Raw genomic sequence first — 22,022 nt, forward strand, 5'->3', positions numbered from 1 at the left:
AGGCTCCCACTCGCCAGCTGCTGCATGGTGTCACAGATCCCCTTCAGCGATCTGCATCTGCCTCCTGTGATCAAGATGCCAAGGAGAAACTGCAACGCTGTGCTGTGGATACCCAGACTCCAAGTGCTGCCACAAGGAGCTGGAGACTACTGTGCGCTTATCCCTTCTGTAAATCTGCACCTGCAAATATTGACTGAATTCTATTATAGATAACATGCCCATAGCCAATCCATGCCCATACCATCTCTCTTTGGTCCTTCCCTGTTGCATCTATCATGTTTATTTTAAAAGTAATTACTATGTAAGGCAGCAGTAATGAAAACATTGCTTTATAAAATCCGTTCAAAACTGTAATTTTGAAAATGGTCCCATGTAAATCTTTTGCACTCCAGTTGTGCTTTTGCTAACAGCAGTTACAGCAGTGTCACTCCAGCGAGTTATTTGGGATTACTCTTAACTTCACCCCAACAGAAGTGACAGGAGAATCAGGCTTTCTGAATCAGGCTTTAACACACTCAGGGTCAGAAAAACACTGAAAGCAAACCTGAATTTCTGCCTTCATCCCAGCATGGTCTTTGTAAATCCAGAGAGATGTGCAGCAGGACAGTGTATATTGATTCACAAGGTCTTATGGGGCCAAGGAGAAAGTTTCACCTGCAGCTGGGTATGAGGGAGGGAATGGCACACTGCTAGAGCTTGGATCACAGTGTTTCTACAGCAGGAAAGATGGGAAAAGCAGTGAGAACATCTATTAGGACTCAAGTGTGCTTTCTGAAATACAGCTACAAGCACTATTGATTTCATCTCCTTTCATCCATACAGGAGAAAGACGAACTTCACCTCTGCTTATCATTGCTTTAATAATTAAGAGACTAAAAGCCTAGCTGTGATCTCCCATATATAAGTAAGAAAACATGATGAAAAATATGATGAAAAAGGGAAGGGAATAATGTTGGCTGAGCAGTTGACTTGGCTACTGTGCAGAACATACTTGTACATCTGTTTTATCACATTATTATTATTGTGGTGGCTTGCCATGCCATCTAGCAGGGACTCAGGGAACTACCAGTTCTAGGGAAGAGGTGAAAAGGTAACACAAAAGCAAGACAAGGAAAAAAGTTCTGGAATATATATTTACCAACAGTAAATATAAGCATTTGCATTTTTCACATAAAACAATTTCTGAATGAAGAGTAGCTTCTACAAAAAATACCTTTTACCTTTAATTCTGTAATACAGACTGAGCACTTTCACAAGTACTATACATTGTGTATGAAAATATTTTTTTTCTACTTCTAAATGTCTCATGTTTGCTCATTTTTTCTAATATTAACAAAGAAAATCTGCAACTGGCTTTCCATACATCATGCAGCATTACTATTTCACCTCTGTTGTGTTCATTTTCTTAATCCCTTCTCTGAATTTTTTTCTGGTGCTTCTTTGAGTTGAACCCCTCATGCTTCTAGACCAATACTGAAACTGCACTCACAGTGGTTTGTGAACATCATCAATGACCAGATAAACTACACACCAACATCTGTCTAATGTGGTTGCACTTTACTCCTTACTGGCATGCAAAAATGGCTTGATAGACTTTCTTTTTTTAAAGGGGTAATATGCTATTTTTTAAGTTAAAGTCAGTTCCCATCCAAGAAATTACTAACCCCCACCAGATACACCAAATCAAAACAGTACATTAAGGCAAACTTCATCACTTCAACTTCCTACTTGAAGACTGTATTTTATACTGCATAGAAAAAATCATATTTCGGTTCTCTTTTTAAGCATTTTCTGAAGCAGGAAAGTTAAATGACAAACATTTTATTTGTTCTTAATATAAAGCTACAGACATTCTATCACTTGGCCACACAGGCAAAGCCTTTCCCAACCTGTAAATACACCATACTATGTTTGCCCCAAGCAACTCCTAAAAGGACACAAGAATACCCCTAGTGCTGCCCCTCTACCTTTCACTGGAAGCCCAAGCCTCTGGCATTCTATAGACATTGATAATGTTGACATTTCTCCTTCATTTTACCTCCTTCTTCCTCAATTTCTATTGTATTTATCTTCCCTCTCTCGCATGAATGCTTTACACTCCACACCTTTATCCCATATGCCTTTTCTCCTCACTTTAGCAGTTTTCTTTTGCTTCCTCTTGCAACACACAGCAGATCCTACCAAAATGTGGTTATGAGCGCTCTTGCAAACAGAAGCACTTTGGCTGCATTCTCCCCATTGCAGCTATCAGGATCACACAGACAGACAGTTCAGAGAAAAAAATCTGGACAAGCCAATATCTGCTGTTGATTCCACCACTGTGCTTCCTCCAGTCCCTTCATCCAACAGAATGGGCTGATAGGGAAAACAAGGACACAAGCTCTGGCTAAAAGACCCAGTACGTGACTCCAGCCTCACCCAGCCCTGCTGTTGGCCATGGACCTACTTCTTTTTGGTCCCCCTGTGAAGACAGGGGCATCAGTCCCTAGAGTGTGCATCAAGTGTGTCATGCTGATGCCTGGCAGACCCTGTATCTGCAGCCACATCTCTTGGCATACCACCTAGAAATGCCAGGGTCTCTACCCATCCTGACCCTGCATCTGTGGTGTTCTGGTTGCCAGTTCATTCCATTTGAAAACATACATATGGGAATTAGAGATAGGACCCTTGGCCATGGCAACACTCTCCAAGAGACAGAGAAATATGGTTTTCTCCCTGGCACTGAAGGAACCCTGCTAGACATGAGGGAGAAGGGGAATCCGGTTGTTGGGTCATCTTTGTCCCTTTCAGCATATGGGAAATCTTTAAATCCTACTACTCATGCGCCCCCCAGGATACTCATCTCCCAGCCCAACCCTCCCATTGGGCTGTACCAACCTCACTCTCTGCTACCTGCTCTCCTGCCATTACAAGTTACAGACAATATACTGGTTGGAACACGGTGTCAGAGGGTCTGAGTCTTCACTGACAATACCAGGACTCTCTCTAAAAGCTGCATTATTCCTGTGAAAAATTCAGTGATTTTCTTCTAAATCCTAGGGCACATTTGGAGCAACTGGTTTTGGTCTAGGGAGAAGGCCAGACTCGCAAAGGACTTGCACCCCTTTCTTTCATGATGCAGTCTAACAAGTCAGTGTAGGTACTGTCTCACGTTTCTTGGAAAAGCACCACTGAACAGCACCTGTTGCCTCCTTGGATGATTACAGAGTGTCAGGCACTGCCGGGAGGGCTTCACTGGTATCCATCTCTTGTTTAATTGCTTTGGACTTTTTAGCCTTGTTCCCATCCCTCCTTTTTCAGTTATCTTCCGTAACAACCAGTTGATTGTCTTCTTCTGTAGCCCTGTATCATTTTCTCTCGCAGTCATCTTTCTTCCAAGCCAGAGTCACAATCTGTTTAGTTTTGCTTCAAGCAGAATTTCTTTACCTCTGATCAGTGCTGCTGTGAGATGCCTTGACACAGGGTTCTGCAGACACTGTATGTTTACACAAGTTCAAAAATGGATTGAACAAAGTGAGAAAAAAATCTGTCTAGTGCTACTAATTACAAAGATATGACATCAGGAAATCCCTGAGCTACGTGAGTGAAGCATCACTACACATAGCCTAGCATCTTTCCTGGGCATCCACCATTCTCAGGTGTCACAGACAGGTTGCTAGGTCTTTGGTCTGTCCCATCAAGGCAGTTCCTGTATTTTTATGTCTTAGTCTCTACTTTCTCTAGTTTTATAAACATCTTTTCAGAGGGGAATGGGGAGTAACAATAATTGCTGGCAGTACTCCAGAGACAAGTGCATTATATTTTATATGGGGTCATAATGATTTTTCAGTTTTCGTTCCTATTCCTTCATTAATCATTTTTAGATTTACCTACTTTGCATCACTAAGCACATAATCAAATTTTTAACAAATTATCCACAACTTCAATGTTCTTCCTTGCATAGATTCCTCCCTTGTCTGCATTATTTTACATTTACCAATATTGAATTCCTAAACCATTTTACAATTCAGCTAATCTGTATCCTGAAATTCTTCTGCGACTCTTAATTGTTACTGCCCTCAATAATTTTGTATCATAATTTTTTCACAATACTTTTTATCTTCTTTTCCAGATGATGCATGCATACACTGAATGCTAGTACAGATTCCTGATGTATCCTGTCACAAAACCTGACCTCATATTAACATAACTTTTCCCTTGTTTCCTGGACAGTTAGTAGTATACAAGAGGACCACACAACAAATTCATTACTCCAGAGGCCTGTAGCGGTGGAACCACCTGAATGCCCCTGGAGCTCCTTTAAAAGATGTGTACTGTGTTACTTACATATCTCTCTGCCACCAAGGCTAGTTTAGATGATATAGTAAATACTAGAATTATCAGTTCAGCAATTTCTTACTTGGATTCTTTTAAAACCTTGGGGTGAACCCTTGTTGAAGCAGGCTGTTACATCTAATTTAACAATTTGCTCTATGGTCTCTGAAACTTCCGTTCAAAATTCACTTTGCTAGACTCATCCCTTAAAAAAAGCCCACAACCAAACAAAAGTTAGCAAAAAAACCCAAGCCCAGAAAAAGAGGCTCTGACATAGAAATAATGATCTTCAAAGACTCTGCTTGTACGAATGACCTCTCTTTGATCAAAAATGATCATAATTTTCTATTATACCTTCAAGACCTTTTCTGTATAGGCTATTGATTTCATTTTCCTCAGTTTTCACAGAGAATACAGTTAGCTAAGCCTCTTGCAGCAAATGAAAAGAAGCTCTATGGCATATATAAAGGTTACATACACATACCGACACATACTTTTGTCTGTCTATAAGAGCTCTTATTTTATTTTTATATATTTTGCTCACTTGCCTTTCATTCATAACTTTTGCTTCTTTGACATGAAAATTATCTTAAATGAAAATGTGAACACAAGTATTATATAACAAATTATCTAATGTTTTGGAAAAATACATATTGGATCATTTTACAAATTGATTTGACTATAGACTCTCTTGGACCAACAATGTGGCAAGTGGGAGCACGCCCCAGGAAAGGGGCTCTCAGCCCTCACCATCCTCCTCCTTCTCCCACATTTGGGCATCTTTCAGGCCACAGGCCCTCTGTGCCCAAACCCACCATATTTGGCCACATGCATTGGCCACAGTCACAACTGCCACCACAGCAGCCTCCTGCTGTGACCAGCCATCTCACTGCCTGTTACTCAGGACCTATAAAAACAGGGGCCCCTGCAGCTGGTCCACAGTTCACAGAGCTTCCAGGCCCTCGGATGCCAAGCATGCTTGGAAGGAAGAGGGGCCGGAGCAGCGAGGTGGATGGCTGCCCACCTTTGTGTGGGATGCTGCAGAGCTACTTCCCGCAACCGCAGAGGAGGACGGCACCTCCCAGGAGGAGGAAGTAGAGGCAGTGGAGGAGGAGGAACATCACCCCTCATGCCATGAGTGCGATTGACCTCTCTTCTCTGATTGATGGCATGCAGCGCATGGCTGTAGGCCCACTAGGGAACAGTGTGGAGCCCATGCGTGTCTGCCTGCCAGGGAGCAGCCAAAGCATCAAGGCGAGTGGCTGCCCACCTTTCCGTGGGACAGCACAGAGATGGTTCCCGCAACTGCCAAAGAGGAAGGCACCTCCCAGGAGCCTGAAGAGGGGTAATTAGCAGAACAGGAACATCACCCCTCGCACTATGAGAGCCATTGCCCATGTTCATGTGACTGATGTCATCCAGACACAGCTGTGAGAACACAGGGGAACAGCATGGGGCCCTGGTGTGTCTATCTGCTGAGGCACAGTGGGAGGCCCAGGCATGACAGCCCACCAAAGGATGACATGGAGCCTATGGAGGTGGATCCACCTCAAGAAGAATCATCGATGACAGTGGGTCCACCTGCCACAGGGATCACCTGGCAGTACCCCAGCCATCCAGGCCTCTTTGTATGAGATGAAGCCAACAGTGTCGCAGGAGCGCCCAGCCGGATCCCTACCGGCACCTCAGTCTCCACACCTTCACAATGGGACAATAAAAAACAACAAAAGAATAAAAATGTTTTTGTCCTCTCTTATTTGGCAGTTTGGTGACTGCATCTGCACTCCTGTGTCCCTCCTGCTCTCTGTCTTTGAGTAGGAGTCTCTTTCCGGAAACTTTCTGTTTCCATGCCCACCTTAGTGCTTTGGCAGTGCCTTACATTCTGGATTTTTTAAGGCTGTAACATCAATAATTTGATAATATTTTTTTAAATGGGGTACAATTATGATCAGAAAAGCCATTGAACCCTAGGATTTTCCTGTTTCCAAAGATATTAATCTATTAAGAGATTGTAGTGTTTAAAAAGAAAGTTGGTTGATAAGAAATGCCATGAAAAAATACTGTATTTTCCTGCCTGGAGCTGTAAGTACTGTCTTTATCTCAATCCATGAGTTTTCCCACTTTTACCCTTCCAATTCGCTCCCCCATCCCACTCAGGGAGGTGTGAGCAAGCGTCTGTGTGGTGCCTAGTTGCCACCTGGGGTTAAACCATGTAAATAACATGGTACAGTTTATGTGCTTGAGGGAAAGGATGCAATCCAGAGGGATCCTGACAGCTTGAGAAGTATGCCAATGTGAACCTCATGAGGTTCAACAAGGCCATGTGCAAGGTCCTGCACCTGGGTTGGGGCAATCACCAGTATCAGTACAGGCTGGATGATGAATGGATTGAGAGCAGCCCTGCAGAGAAGGACTTAGGGATACTGGTGGATGAAAAATTAGATATGACCCTGCAATGTGTGCTTGCAGCCCAGAAAGCCAACTGTATCCCGGGCTGCATAAAAAGAAGCATGGCTAGCAGGTTGAGGGAGGTGATTCTCCCCTTCTACTCCTCTTGTGAGTACCCACCTGGAGTACTGCATCTAGTTCTCAAGTCCCCAGTACAAGACATGGGCCTGTTAGAGCAGGTCCAGAGGAGGGCCACAGAAATGATCAGAGGGCTGGAACACCTCTCCTATGAAGAAAGGGTGAGAGAGGTGGGGTTGTTCAGCCTGGAGAAGAGAAGGCTCTGGAGAGACCTTATTGTGGCCTTACAATACTGAAAGGGGGCTTATAAGAAAGACAGAGAGAGACATTTTATCAGGGCCTGTAGTGAAGGACAAGGGCTAACTGTTTCAAATTGAAAGAGGGTAGATTTAGATTAGATATAGGGAATAATTTTTTTATGATTAGGTTGGTGAGACACTGGAGCAGGTTGCCCTGACAAGCTGTGGATTCCCCATACCTGGAAGTGTTCAAGGTCAGGTTGGTCGGGGCTTTAATCGACCTAATCTAGTGGAAGATGCCCCTGCCCTTGGCAGGAGGATTGGAACTAGAGGATCTTTAAAGGTCCCTTTCAACCCAAACCATTCTATGATTCCATGACTGGAATAACTAACCTTAGCAAGCAGATGAATAAGAAGGGACACGTAAATTACATCAAGTTACATGCAAGGGACTGCATAAGGAGATCTTTACTGAAAAGTGAAATACTTAAAAAGCAATTCCACGGTAGCTCACACAACCAGCTTTCAGCCCCTTGATACTTCTACTGTGGACTCTAAATGAGGCAAGATTAACGAGGGAAAAAAATTGCATATGACCATGCAATTCAGAATCAGAATGGAGGTACAGAAAAGGGACACAGGAAGCACTTGCAGATGATTGTAAGCTCAGTTCTAGATTTTGAGTGCTGAAAATTACAACAGAAACATTCTTCTAATATAATTCTTAAAAAAAAAGTAAATTCCTAAGAGTGATTCTTTGTTTTCTTGAAGCTTAAAGAAAACCACCACCAAAACTTGACAGTACTCTGTATAACTGTAGCAGCAGAAGCCACTACCTCCAAGCTCCACTACAGTGACATGTCAGCACTTTTCAGCACAGAAGTAGCCACTGTGGTTGCTGTTTCAGCTGCTGCAGCAGCATCTGTTACTGCTTTGGCAGTAGCACAACCTGGATTCTTCAGATGTTCATCAGTTTTTGACAGACTGGATATCCCTAAGAAGGGCAAATAAAAGGGGAATCCAAATTTTACCACTGTATAGGAATGAAATTTTTCAGGAGAATTAAAAAGGCACTTCTATAACCCAAGGCCTTTCCACTTGAAAAATATCAAAAGCTATATTTCACACACACAATAGCAGTGTGTAATTTTTTCAGAGAAACACTTAAAAGCATCCTTTAAAATGTCAAGAAATAGATATCCTAAAATATAGGATATTTATTAATTCTCCTTTGCGTTGTAAAGGATATACAGAAGATCTGTCAGGACCTTCTACTTTTCACAAGGCAGTCAAGAAATGTAAAAGTGGAAAATGCAATCCCCAGAAAAAGATCTTTTCCCCATAATATGTGTGTGGACTGGGGAACTAACCGCTGCAATTCTTTGAAGACTCTTAAGGTCTACAGGAGGATCTAGAACTATAAAAGTTAGTTAACAAAAAAATGTATTGAATATAAGATAATAATCTTATTCTTTGTTTTTAACATGGATTTAAGACATGATTAAGAAAATCTTGTAGGGTGAGGGGCACTGATTATCCCCACACAGCACCTAAGTAGTTTCACAGCTTCACCCTCAACTACTTGTTGTGATTACTTCTATGAAAAGGACATAAGAAGGGAAATCACTGCAGGCTTTGGGGTTTTTTTTTAGGCTATGCAAAATGCTCAGTGAAATCAGGTTCACCTGTCAATAGAATTCTCAAGTCTTCATCCAGTAACAATAAAAAAAAACATTTAGAAACAAAAGATAGTTCCAGGTAACCTGCCTGTTTCAGTAGCTATTGCAAAAGGAGCTGTGTTGACATCCAGAAGTGGCCACGCTGCTGGAGAGGAATGAAAGGTCTTTGAACAGCTATGAATTTTCACACCCAACACTTAAATTCTTTAGTAAGTTTGATACATCATCTAACCAAGATCAAGAACTACAGATCAGCCTTTCTGTGTGCTGTTATCTGTTATTGGGGGTAGTGAAAGTGGTAATAGAACAACATATGTAGAAAAAAATGAGGAAGAAAAGCAAATCTTAAAACACTTTCCCCTCACCCCTCTCTTCTTCCTGGGCTCAACCTCACTCCCAAATTCTTTACCTCCTCCTGCCGAGTGGCACAGGGGGATAGGGAATGGGGGTTGCGGTCAGTTCTTCACATGTTATCTTTGCTGCTCCTTCCTCCTCACATTCTTCCCCTTCTCCAGCGTGGGGTCCCACCCACAGGAGACAGTCCTCCATGAACTTCTCCAACATAGGTCCTCCCCACAGGCTACAGTTCTTCATGAACTGCTCCAGCATGGGTCCTTTCCATGGGGTGCAGTCCTTCAGGAACAGACTGCTCCAGAGTGGGTCCCCCCATGGGGTCACAAGTCCTGCCAGCAAACCTGCTCTAGAGTGGACTCCTTTCTGCATGGGGTCACAGGTCCTGCCAGAAGCCTGCTCCGATGTGGGCTCTCCATAGGGTCACAGCCTCCTTTGAGCATCCACCTGCTCCAGCATGGGGTCCGCCACAGGCTGCAGTGGATTTCTGCTCCACTGTTAACATCCATGGGCTGCAGGGGGACAGTCTGCTTCACCATGGTCTTCAGGGAAATCTCTGCTTTGATGCCTTCAGTACCGCCTCCCCCTCCTTCTTCACTGACCTTGGTGTCTGCAGAGTTGTTCCTTTCACATTTTCTCACTTCTCTCTCCCGGCTGCTGTTGCCCGGCAGTTTTTGCCCTTTCTTAAATATGTTACCACAGAAGCACTACCACTGTCGCTGACTGGCTCAGCCCTGGCCAGTGGCAGGTCTGTCTTGGAGCTGGCTGGCATTGGCTCTATCAGACATGGGGGAAGCTTCTGGCATCTTCTCACAGAAGCCACTCCTGTAACACCCTCCGCTATCAAGACCTTGCCATGCAAACCCAATACTCTGTATCAAAAGTTCTAGAGACTCTTCCAAGCACATGGTTTTTTACTCCAACTCTCTTATATTTTATCATTTGTTATCCTAAGGACTACACTCACACAACAACATTATAAATGAATTAAGATACAGCTTTGTAGAAAGATGAGCTGCCTGTTGACTACATGTGTGAAAAAGCAAATTAAAGAGCACAAGTGGAAACTGCTATGACATTAAAGAGAACAGTGGTTAATGGCATCAAAAATAAGGAACTGGATGTAGTACTGAAAATAATAGTAATAATAATTTTGATCCCATTTCTTCTCCTTGAACACCTAGACTGCTTTGTGGGTAGTTGCCTATGGTACATAGAGTTGGCGCATGCAAGATGCATCTGCATGGTAAAGCTCCTTGAGTTTCTCATGGACTACCCAAAACCTGAGTTTAAGTGTCCAGATTGGCTGCAAAGAGCACTGACAAGGGGGAGGTTGAAAACCAAGGGGTACAGAACCTTCCTGTGGCCTGGAATGGATCTCTACTCAGCATCTAACTGTGGACCTTACCTCTCTGCTTATTCTTAAAGAAAGGCCCAAACTCCTCTTACTCCCACTCTCTGCTCTGTGTACTTTATAATATTCTTGACATTTATCTGTCTTGCCTAAAACGTATGAGAATGTGGCTGCTCTGCCCCACTTCCCTTTTTTCTGTCCTGGCTGAAGAGCTGGCATTCAAGATTATTCTGTGACTGCCTCCACAGTAACTAAGGAACTGCCTGCCAAGAAAATGAAAGCACCTGTCACATCCATTTTCCTAGAAATAAGAAAATAATCCTCCCCTACTTTAACAGTCTACATCACTGCAGTGCCACAAACTGGTACTTCCATCTACTCGTTAGAGTTTCGTTTTTCCCATGGTCTGTTCAGAAGATACATCTTTGGATGTGCGTGCCTGTAAGAGGCCATAACAATACATTTCTTTTTATCTCACCTAAACCAAGTAAACTCTCATGGGGGCAGTTATAATACAAGGTTAGAACAAATATTGGTTTCAAAATGCTTTGAGGATAAGAAAACATTGGAAGAAGTCTTCAAGAAATATTTTACACCTGAGCAAACATGGCTACATTGCATGAAGATCTCAGTAAGAGCTTTTGGTACAGATGCAGCAATTACAGTGAACAGTCTGGCCCATGAAAGGATTTACATAGGAAATGGTATTAGGGGCACATCATGAAAAACAAATATAAAGCAACAGCATAAATATGTCACGAGAGTATCAGAAAGATAAGGCACAAAGCAAGATTTGGTTAACAATTAATATCAAAGGCAACAACAAGCAGTTCTATAGCTATACTGAAAAAAATCAGGAAGTAAAAGGATGTTTTGGCTCATTGGAAGATAGGAAAAAGCAGCAGCTAGCTGAGAACACAGTGAAGTCTAAAGAAACCACTAATTTCCTGTTTTGTGAAGAATCAAGCAAAGATAAATTGTGCCCACACATCTAATGAGACCAGCCTTAATAAGGAGGCAGAGATGCAAGCTAAAATATAGAAAGAACATACTATAAATTCTTTGAAAGGAAAGAGATATGGTCAAGGATGCACGGTCTAAGGAAATTAATCCTAGGAACTGACCAAAGGAATCTCCTAAGCATTAGCAAATATTCTTGGAACTCAAAGGACAAGAGAGTTCCTAGAGGACTCTCTTGACAGTCTCTCTCTGCATTTACTTTCCAAAAATAGTAAATAAATAAATAAGACTACTTAAGGAATTACATTTCAACCTTCTTTACAGTAATCCCTGGAAATATTAAGCAGTAGGTTTCAATCACATAGAATGAGGTAATATAAAAAAAAAAAAAACAACAACCCAAAAAAACCCCCCAAAAACCCACACATGAAAAAATCCAGACAGTTTTGCCAACAGCTCATCATATTAACTTCCTCTCTTAGCAGGCTAATTACCCTACTTCTCTCCTCTTATCTACTAGGCTACATATCACTGTTAATAAGGCTGCACGCATTATTCCACACAATATGCCTAAAGCAAGCTAAGGAAGGCAGCCATGAGATGGTAACAAATCTCCACACAATCACCATCTTTTTCTTTCCACCTAGTGTACTAATAGCCGAGTGACACATCTGACGTTTCTCACCAATTCAATCCACAGTGCTCTCTCCAACCACATGTGGAGAATTTTAGGATGTTGTCCCAGCTGGGAAAAACATGTGGCCTGCAAGACCAATTCATGCTGTGATGTCCGCCAGTGAGCAGAAGAAGAAAAACCAAAATTCCTCTCCAAGACCACTGCATGTCCCTCTAGGCCAAAGGTGTATTTTAATGAGATTCACATCACAGTTCAGCTAAAATTCTGTTTCGACCATGCACCAATACTGCCTGGTCCAGGAGGAGGCCTGGGCAGCTTGGCATTTGACAGTCATGGATTGCTGTAAGAAATCAGGCAGATTGCAAGAATCAGTCTGATTGCACAGTACTACAAGGCAAGGTAGCTCATAGCTTTTTCCAACCCATTCACATTTTTGTTGTGAGCCTAACTCTGCTTTTAAAATCCTTTCATCTGAATTATCTTCTTTCCTAAAATTTTCATGTCACAGCCTCTTCGTTGAGCCTGTGTCCTGTCAGTAATCATAACTGCAGAGGTGTTTGGGTTTGACAGAGTAGGTTCAGAGAGCTGAAAGCTAAAGGCAGCTATGGCTTGAAGACTCCGAAAATTAGAAGCCAGCCGTTAACAGGTTTCCCTGCCCACTGCAAAAGTGTTATTCACTGGATTTACAAATGTGCCAAAATCTGAAGACATACTTTTGTAAGAGAGAAAAAGATCCCTTTTTCTCTCTGACAATATAATTTTTTTCTTGCCAAACACCAATAATTTTTAAAGAGCAAGCTATCTGTTAATGGTGGCAGAATTATTTTTTGGCAAATTCATGGCTAGACTTTTTGATCAAGCTTTCATTATTAAAAGAAATTAGTTAATAAATTTAAAACAGATGGTAGAATGTTAGAGATATATAGGCTTCAAGAAGACCATCTTCAAAGCAAATTCACTGTGTTTTTGTTTTGGTGTTTTTTTAAAATATAAATAGGATACTTCATTTAGTATTGTGTGAGGATGGTTTGTGTCTTAAGGGAGAGGAGTACAAGAGGAGAACAGCAGTCTTACAGTCAAGGCTCTGGGTCAGACTTGAGAAATGCTGCCAGTACCTCCTGCTCTGCCTCTAGCAGCTGCCTGGTTTTTCGCTCATTCACTGCTGTTAATAGGTAGACCACAAAATGCTAATAAATAGGTTTCATTTTGCTTGGCTAATTAAAAACCAAAAGCTAGAAAAGATTTACTTAACAGGTATTTGCTATTTGCCACCTTATGTTTTGCCCAGATTCACTTCCTTTTGTCAGACTTGTATTTAATCTGTTTTGGTCTACATATGGTTATACCAGAGTCTTACAGAGAGGGACTATTAACTCTGTTTTACTTGATCACAGCCCAGGACACCACTACCCTTGAACTTGCCACTTTTTCTATAGCTGCACATAACTGTAATTTACCTAAGAAAGGATTTTTTCTGGGCAAATTCTATTTACATAAAATGTTCATTTTGACTGTTCATTTATCTTTTCTGATAATGTAATTTAAAAGATGTATGGAGGATGAATACAATTATCCTTCTAGGCAGTTCTGAGGCATTTTATTTTTAAATAGAATTTCCAAGTTCTTCTATTTGTACCTGACATTGAATGTTTTCTAAAAATTTCTCCGTGTAACATGCATAGATATTTTCTGTATTAAGAAAAAAAAAAGACAAGAATTTAGACCAAAGTTTGCTGCCTCTGAATTCCCCTTTTTTCCCCAAATACTCACTAGCTCTCATCTTTTCTTCACTACTTCTTTCCCTATCCCAGTAAGTCCCACTGCCTCTAATTCTCCTTTGTTTCTGCTTTTATGTCACTTATCAGTGGCTTATGTTAATACTTAAGTCCATTTAAGATGGAGCAGATCATAATGAGGTACAGATCATATGATTTATAATACGTTTTCTTTGTTGCCATTATAAAAAGCCACAGAAGTATATAGAAGATATATAGGAGCCGTAGATGTACATAGAAGATGTATATATCTGTAAGCCTTTCATATACCCAGACATGCACACACATTTTTCTTGGCATTTTGTATTCAAAAGTAATAAAGTTGGACGGAAAATATTTCACAGGTGACCTGCTGCCAAGAAGAATTTGAATTATTTTTGGTCATTTTGAGTTATGAGGTCTCAAGATAAAAGAAAAGAACATTAAGAATAAGCCATTAAGTCACTTAACCAAACAGTCCTAAAGGAGTTTACTGCTAAAGTGAACCACATTCCACTGTTCCTTCACCTGCTGTAATGAATGATACATGAAGCACTCCAGATAGTACCATGGGGTTCAGAGTGATGAGCTGGCAATGTGACTTTCCTTGGCTTCACTGGCAAGCCACCAAAAAAAAGTATTAAATCATTGTGGGTTTGGTTTCCCCCCACGCTCCCAACTTCTTCCAACTGCCTAATACACACATACATATTTTTGCTTGAATGACATAAGGCTTTTTCCCCCACCCTTCATAATGAAGAAAGTACTCCATCATGTTTGCTTTGTAACTAAGTTAAGATTTACCAACATGGAATGCTACCCATATATTTGTAAAAATATTTTACAAATATCCATATACTGAAATCCTCATGCAATGAATATGACTCAGTGAAGACAGTACAGAAAGTAAAAAGTAGGGATAAAAAAAATAATCTAAGCTTATACTCTCATACTGACCAGTTTGGTTTTGTTGCATACACTCCAGCTCCACCTTTTAAATGATATCAAGTAGTCACAAAGGAAAGGAAGAAAGGAAGATTATTCTGTACTTTTTTTGACATAAGACCTTATTTGGAAAACTAGGCCAGGATACAGAGGAACATGGCAACTGCAGAATTACAGAACATAAAAATCACATGTCCAGCTCCAAGACCAGAAATCACGGTGCTAATATTTCCTATATAGCAAAAGATGAACACATCAACTTGTAGACTTGGCCTGACAACAATTAGTGAGCTAAATCATAAGAGTTGAAGACAGACAAAAAGAGAAGGGCGGGGGGGAGGGAAGGGGGGTGTGTGTTTGGATTCAGAGTCCAAAAAACACTGCTTGTGTTTCTACCTCAGTCATCATTACACTAAGTGGAATAATAGCCAAGTTGTTAGAGTATTTGCCAAGGAACTAAAGCTTTGATGCCTGTGCTCATTACTTGAAAGTTTGCACTGTCAGCCTTTGTGTTACTAAGCATACCCTATACAACAAAGTACTCCTACTGTAAGAAAGCAGGCATATCCATCCTTCTGCTAACATTTTGCCATCATCCAACCAACTCAGCAGAAATTCATGCACTCAGAAAGAAAACATGCAGGAGGAAAGCAGGTGCTAGCTTAGGAAACTATGACACTCAGCTAGATGCAAAATGGTTTAGGATCCCAGTTCACACTTCCTTACATTGTTTGTTTTACATTAGATGATCCCTGGACCAGAAAAATCCCCTCCACCAAACCAAACATAGTTTGGAGAGCAGAATAATCCATGGATGATAGATAGTAAAATGAAATAAAATGGGCATTTCCTACAACTTACTACTTTTTTTTTCTTATCTCCACAAATATGATTCATAGAAAAGGTTATTTCTTCAGAGGTTGATGTACAGAACCTTAACTAGTCTATCAACACCAAAACCCATGAAAGCTTCAGACTAAAATATTTCTACCCCACCTGCATTCCCACATTGTTTTCACTTGACTGTGAACATAGGTTCCTACTTCATTTAGCATTAATTTGCTTATGGAGCTCTGTTGTAGGTGAATTATTAAAAAAAGTCATCATTGTGGGGTTAACTCAAAGGGTTTTATTAATGATCAAACGATGATCAAATGGTAATTAATGGATGAATGAATGAAAATCAAATGGCAATCAAATAGTGATTAAGCAATACTTGAACGTTACTTAGACAGTGACTTAGTGATTTAGACAGCGGTCAAACACTCTACTGTGTACTAAACTTCTAATAATTAAGCTATAGCTGGATATATATAGATGTCACTAGCATACAATACACTTTTAGGCCTAATGTGAAATATCGCTTACCTCGTTATAGATGTCAGATGCCAGGTCAGGGGTCTCTCAGCCTCGAGGAGTCACCTTGAGAGGCCCTCCCTGCTGAGGGGGGAGATTGCGGCCTGCTGCCCTACAGGAGAGCTCAGCGGGCTCGGGGGTCTACGCATTTTTGTAGCGTAAAGTGATTGACCCATAGTCAACCTCCCCCTTTGGTGTATGTGCAGGTGCAGCAGTTCTAGTTTTGTCTAGTCCCAGCTGAGGCTGGCACTGTTAGCTCCTGATAAGAGATGGCCTAGGCTGCTTCGCGCCTGAGGAGGCGAGGCCTAGCGCAGGCCTCCCCGGTCGCACAGCAGGGCTGCTTTCAGTCAGGCCTCCTTGACCATATGTAATGGTTTACCTTTCACCGCTCAAATTTATTTTGCTCACCCAGAGCGGGGGCACCCGGCACAAGCTCCCAGACACCAGCAAAGCCCCAGGTTATTCAAAATAAATTTGAGAGGTGGAAGGTAAGCCATCACGTATTACCTGCATATGCCTGATTGTATGGAATGGCCCAAATGGAGGTAAGCAAGCAGATGGAGTCTGTGAAATACATTTACAGAAGTGTAGAAAAAAGTAGTGTTCAGATCATACTAGATTTATAATATTAGCTTCTTTTCAGCTTCCAAATATACTGATTTTTATCAGGTTAGGTGAAAAATTAAAAAGAGAGGATGGTATACAAAATTAATAAATAAGATAACGAAATGGAAATTCCCTAAAATACCGATAAGCTACTTGCCAGGAAACTGTCACAGGCTAATAAGATGATCCGTTTTAGCACCACGAATTCGAGCATTAAGTATGAAGGTTTGTTTCCTTTTTGAAATGAGAAGAAAACATTTCGTAGATTATGACCGCATAGGTCATCAGAAGTCAGGTTATTCATAATTCTGACCCTGGATGAAGCACAGGCAATTTCAAGACAGGAAGTCTGACATGCTTCTTCCTCTTTGACTTGAATGGGTACAGCACAGCAGACCAGGTTTCTTGATTCACACATTTTATTTCCAAGTATTTTTTTTTCTGTTCCAGTAGCAATACAGTAAGTTCCAGAGTTCATAAGAACAACTTCAGATGTGGAAGTGATTAACTTCACCAAATAAAGCGAACAACTGTAGCAACCTCAAGAAATCAACTATTTTTTTTGATCATTAAATAATAAACAGAACTGTTACTAGAACTGTTGGAAAAGCCCTCTTAAAATATGAGAGGGAGTTGAAAAAAATTCTTAATGGAATGGGACTTCTTCCCAAAGTAATTTACAACATATTTTTCAAGTATTCAGATGGAACTTGAGAACGGAGAAACTCAGTCACAAGCTGGAAAATGAGGGGTTTCATTTGTCATGAATTAAAAAAAACAATTTAAAAATCCTGGTTTTGGTATTCCTCTCCCCACCACAAATACACACATCCCAATATTTGCAAAGAAAACAATCACAGAAAAAATTATTATTCGAAATTTTCAGCACTATGCAGTGCTTTGGGTAAGAGCTTGCTTTAAGAGGGAATAGCATATCATAGTCACAAATAACTACATAAACTATTGATGCATATGATCACAACAAAACAACTGAAATATAAAAAACAGTAAAAACTAGGGAATACAGAATATGTTCTACATAAATTAATCCAAACTTAAAGAACAGAGGACACAAGGAAAAATCCATATTGTAAAATATGTAAGGCCAGTAAATGTTTGAGTACATTAGGAAAAGTTTTACACTCTTGTTACATTGCTATCATTAGAGGAAATTAGAAATAGCTAGGTGGCAGATTTCAAAAAGTTGTTCCAAATGAGGAAATCCTTGTCAAACAAAGGTGTTTCTCATTAGGCAAGGCCTGACACCAAGCAAAACTGTTATACAGAATTAGAAAGAAACATAAGAACATGTCTGATTATGCAAATATTTGCAGAGGAGTAAAAAAAAAAAAGACAGAGATAGAACTGCTTACAAAGTGATTTGAACCACTCAGCTGAGCACATCTAAGTTCAATGAAATTTCATACAATCAAGTGCAAGGTCACACACTCAGGAACAAAAGTAATATATAGAACAAATCTATAGCGTAGGAACTGCAAGGAGTGAGCATCTAGGGGGCACAGTGGACACCAAGTCTGCATCAGCTTCCAGCACCATGCTATCCAAGAAGGTGAATATGTTCCCTAGTATACAAAGGGGATTCCCTCCCCACTATTGTATTTCTGCATGCAGCAGCAACGTGCTTAACGCTAAGTGATTATATTCACTGCAGCTAATCATATTTTAAGGTGTTGAAAAATTGCTGAGTGTTGAGTCACAAAAAAGAATAAAAACTCATTCTGTGCATCTTAGCAAAAGAAAGCAAAGATTATAGGATACAGTATGTAAAAGTCTTCATGGAGGTAAAATACCAGACGCTAATCACTCTTTCTTCTAATGGAGCAGGAAACAGTAAGAATGAGCAGCAAGATGCTGCCCTCAACAGCATCTTTAAACATTACCATACTAGATTTCTTGCAGTTTTGTGAAGGCTTATCTGTGTTCCAAGAGGTTAGATCTGTCAATATCAGTGACAGTGAAAGCTCTTCAGCCAATTGTTTTCAATGTTACCCAGTCCTGCAAGTCTAAAGGTCTTTACCAGGAGTATATGCCTAACATCCTTTCCACTTACTGTTGGAACAGAACATATTTCACCAACATTTAATATAAATGTATCAGATGTTTTCCAACCACAGAACATTCTTTATTAAATATTTTCTCTATTTTGAATATTTCTGGTATTTTTAATCTCTTTAATGTACGCCACTATCAAGGATTATTGGTTTGTTTGCTTTTTTTAAAGTATACATTAAAAATCCTTCCAGTTGCTCTTAGCATTAATAAAGATAGATGTTTCACTGATATGTACAGGTTCCCCTAATACAGTCTTAGGCTCCCCAAAGTGTCTCAGTATGATGACTTCTAATGTATGCTAATTGGCATAAATATCAGACATTTCATGATTAAACAGTAAACACTTTATTCCATGGCTGTTCTTGAGGAAGATGCTATTATCCAATACATAAGAAGATGCTGAATGCTAGGTACTTCATCAAAGCCACGGAAAACCTGAGAAGCCACTGTAATCCAGAGTGGCATTTAAGAGGGCGAGCAAAGCTAAGAAAAGTACAAGCCTCTTCATTCCAGAATCCAGTGTAGTATTAAGAGCACCACAAAAGCAATACTGACAAAAATAAAATATGGTAACCTTTGGAAGCTGGGACTTAAGTTTGAATGGAAACAATCCTTTTCAATTTTCATCCCAGAGAGTAATGCATATTTCACATATGTTCTCTTATCTGAGAAAGTAAGAACAGATACGAAGTCCTCTAATTGTCAGTGTCCTAAAGCTCTGACTTTTTTTATTTTAGTTTGTCTGGTTTTGTTAGGCACCAACCAGGTGATGACAATTCCTCATCATGATAAACATCAGGATTTGGGGTTTCGTCTTTTTCCACATTGCTACAAAGCCAGAGAATCTTTTGCAATAGCAGAGTTCAAGTCCCCATCACTCAGACTACTAGAGTATTTTTGTGGGAAAACAAAGTTCAAGTCCTTTCTGTGCCTTACTCAGAACAAGATCTGGAAGACATTTTTAACAGCACTACTGTTCAGTGGAACCAGTGTCTCCAGCCTGATGCATACTTAATTTCTACAGATTGAGAATGGACCACTGCAATGATCTAATTACCTTTATCACACAGTCCATAATGGTTTCCAGATTCCAGCCTTGTTTCAATTAATAGACGTTTTAGAAAATACCAACCTTAAAAATAGTCAGCAATGCTGCAGAATCTACTGCAGTCCTTGGTAAATCACACTCACTGTGAAGCCTCCTTTCCCCGGGTCTGAATCTCTATAGCTTCCAGGCACTAGATCTTATCCCTTTTAGCTGGACTAAAGAGCCCATTATTAAGGTTTTGTTGCCTGCATTTGTACTGGTAGACCCTGATCAAGTAATTCCTTAACCTCATTTATGAGGCAGTGCAAAGATGAAGCTTGTTAGATCTTTCCGTACACATTTTCTACTCTTGTAATTAGTGCCATGGCTTTCTCTGAACTTCCTCTAATTTATCCACATTAATTAATGAACCATAGACCTCAAACTGGACACAGTATTCAAGCAACAAATGCACTTGTGCCAAATTCAGAAAGATATGCCTGCTCAATACATCTCTATTTATTCCTCCAAAGTTCATAAAAGTTAAGACACAATTGAACTGGAAACTCATAGCGATCTGATGATCAGCAAACTCCCCCAGTCAAATGTAATAGTCAATGTTTCCTGTTACCTGAAGTCATTAAGGCTGCTATTCACACAGGATAAATCGCAACTCAGGCTGTTACAGTTATCACTTCACAGAAATACATTTTTTTTTCAATAAATATGGACAGCATTTTATTCTTCCTGTACAGTTCATTGCACTGAAACACATTCAGCTTTGTGCCAGCTTTGGCTAGGTAAGTGGCAGCGAACAGTATCACTGCTGAATCCTCTTTCTTACTTAACAACGCTTCAACCTTTCAATCCTCGGCAAACCATCAGTAGCTATTACATGGTTTTTATGTCACTGATAAGAAGCTAAGTGCCATAGCATTGGGGAAAGATGCCATCAAGAGTCCAAGAGGAATGCATCCTTTCAGTGATGAGTCTCATTTTACACTGACATTTTCACACCTAAGAATTAGCTACTCTTTAATACATGTAAAACATGTGAAGTGCTGCTGGTTGATTACACAACTTTCATTTCTGAATCAAAGTATCATGGACTACTACTAAGTATAATCTTCACAGAAATCACAGAGGATATTACATTAACACTTTTAGCTTTATCAACCACTACTTCTAATTTCATCAAAAATACATCATGCTAGCTTGACATGGTGTCGTTTTCCTATAACTCATGTTGATTGGCACTAATTATACAACACTTCTTTAATTCGTTATTAATTAGGTCCCTTATTATTTTGCCCAGAAGTGATGTCAAGTTGACAGACATGTAATTATCCAGGTCATGCCTTTTACCCTCCCTCTTTGAATGTTGGCATATTAGCCTTTTTTGTGCTCTTTCTCCAGTATTTCAAAGCTTATCAAAAATCAACATTAATGATCCAGGAAGCTCATTGGACAGCCATGGCCACACCAGTTTAAAAATGTCTAAATTTAGCAACTACTAAAGAGCAACCCCTTGAGTACCTATTACTGGAAATTATTTCATTGACTTCCTATTATACAATTACATAATATAACATATACATCTTTTAATTTTCCTCTCTTTTTACAGCACTTAACAATTTCACCACATCCCTCTCACATTAGACCAATACATCTGTTAAGACTCTTTCTGATTCTAAAGTAATTCAGTGCTTCTTATGAGCCTTAGTTATGCTCACTATCATCGGTCCTGTTTCCCTTCTATTTTCTTCATTTTCCTTCAGCCTTTTGCAATATACGTATTACTTAGTTTTATAGCTCTATAAAACCATAGCTGTCCTCTGAACATGGGGATAAGTTTTTAATCCATGTGGCCTCCTTTAGTCCTGCCTCTAAGACAACAAGTAAAATTTCCATAACACACACCCAACGTTTTTCTTTTTTTTTAACGTTCTCTTTTTAACCTGACTAAATACTCCCAAAAGAATCAGCTCATTATTATTTTCTGGCTTTTACAAACATATGTGATTTGGCCTTTAAAACAGTCAATCCACCTTTTCCCTACCATTCAGGATTTTGTAGACCACTAAACAGACTAAGAGAGTCCCAGACTACTCGACCTGTTCTTCCTTCTACAGAAACCTTTATCTTGTTTGCCCTTCTTTAAGCTTTTTCCCATTCTAATATAGCTTCTTGTTTTTTTTTTTTTTTTTTTTTTTTTTTTTTTAAAAGAGGAGGACCAGAACTGTACAGAAGAATACAAGGTG

Source organism: Gavia stellata, chromosome 3 (assembly GCF_030936135.1).
Source record: "Gavia stellata isolate bGavSte3 chromosome 3, bGavSte3.hap2, whole genome shotgun sequence".
Lineage (NCBI taxonomy): Eukaryota > Metazoa > Chordata > Aves > Gaviiformes > Gaviidae > Gavia > Gavia stellata.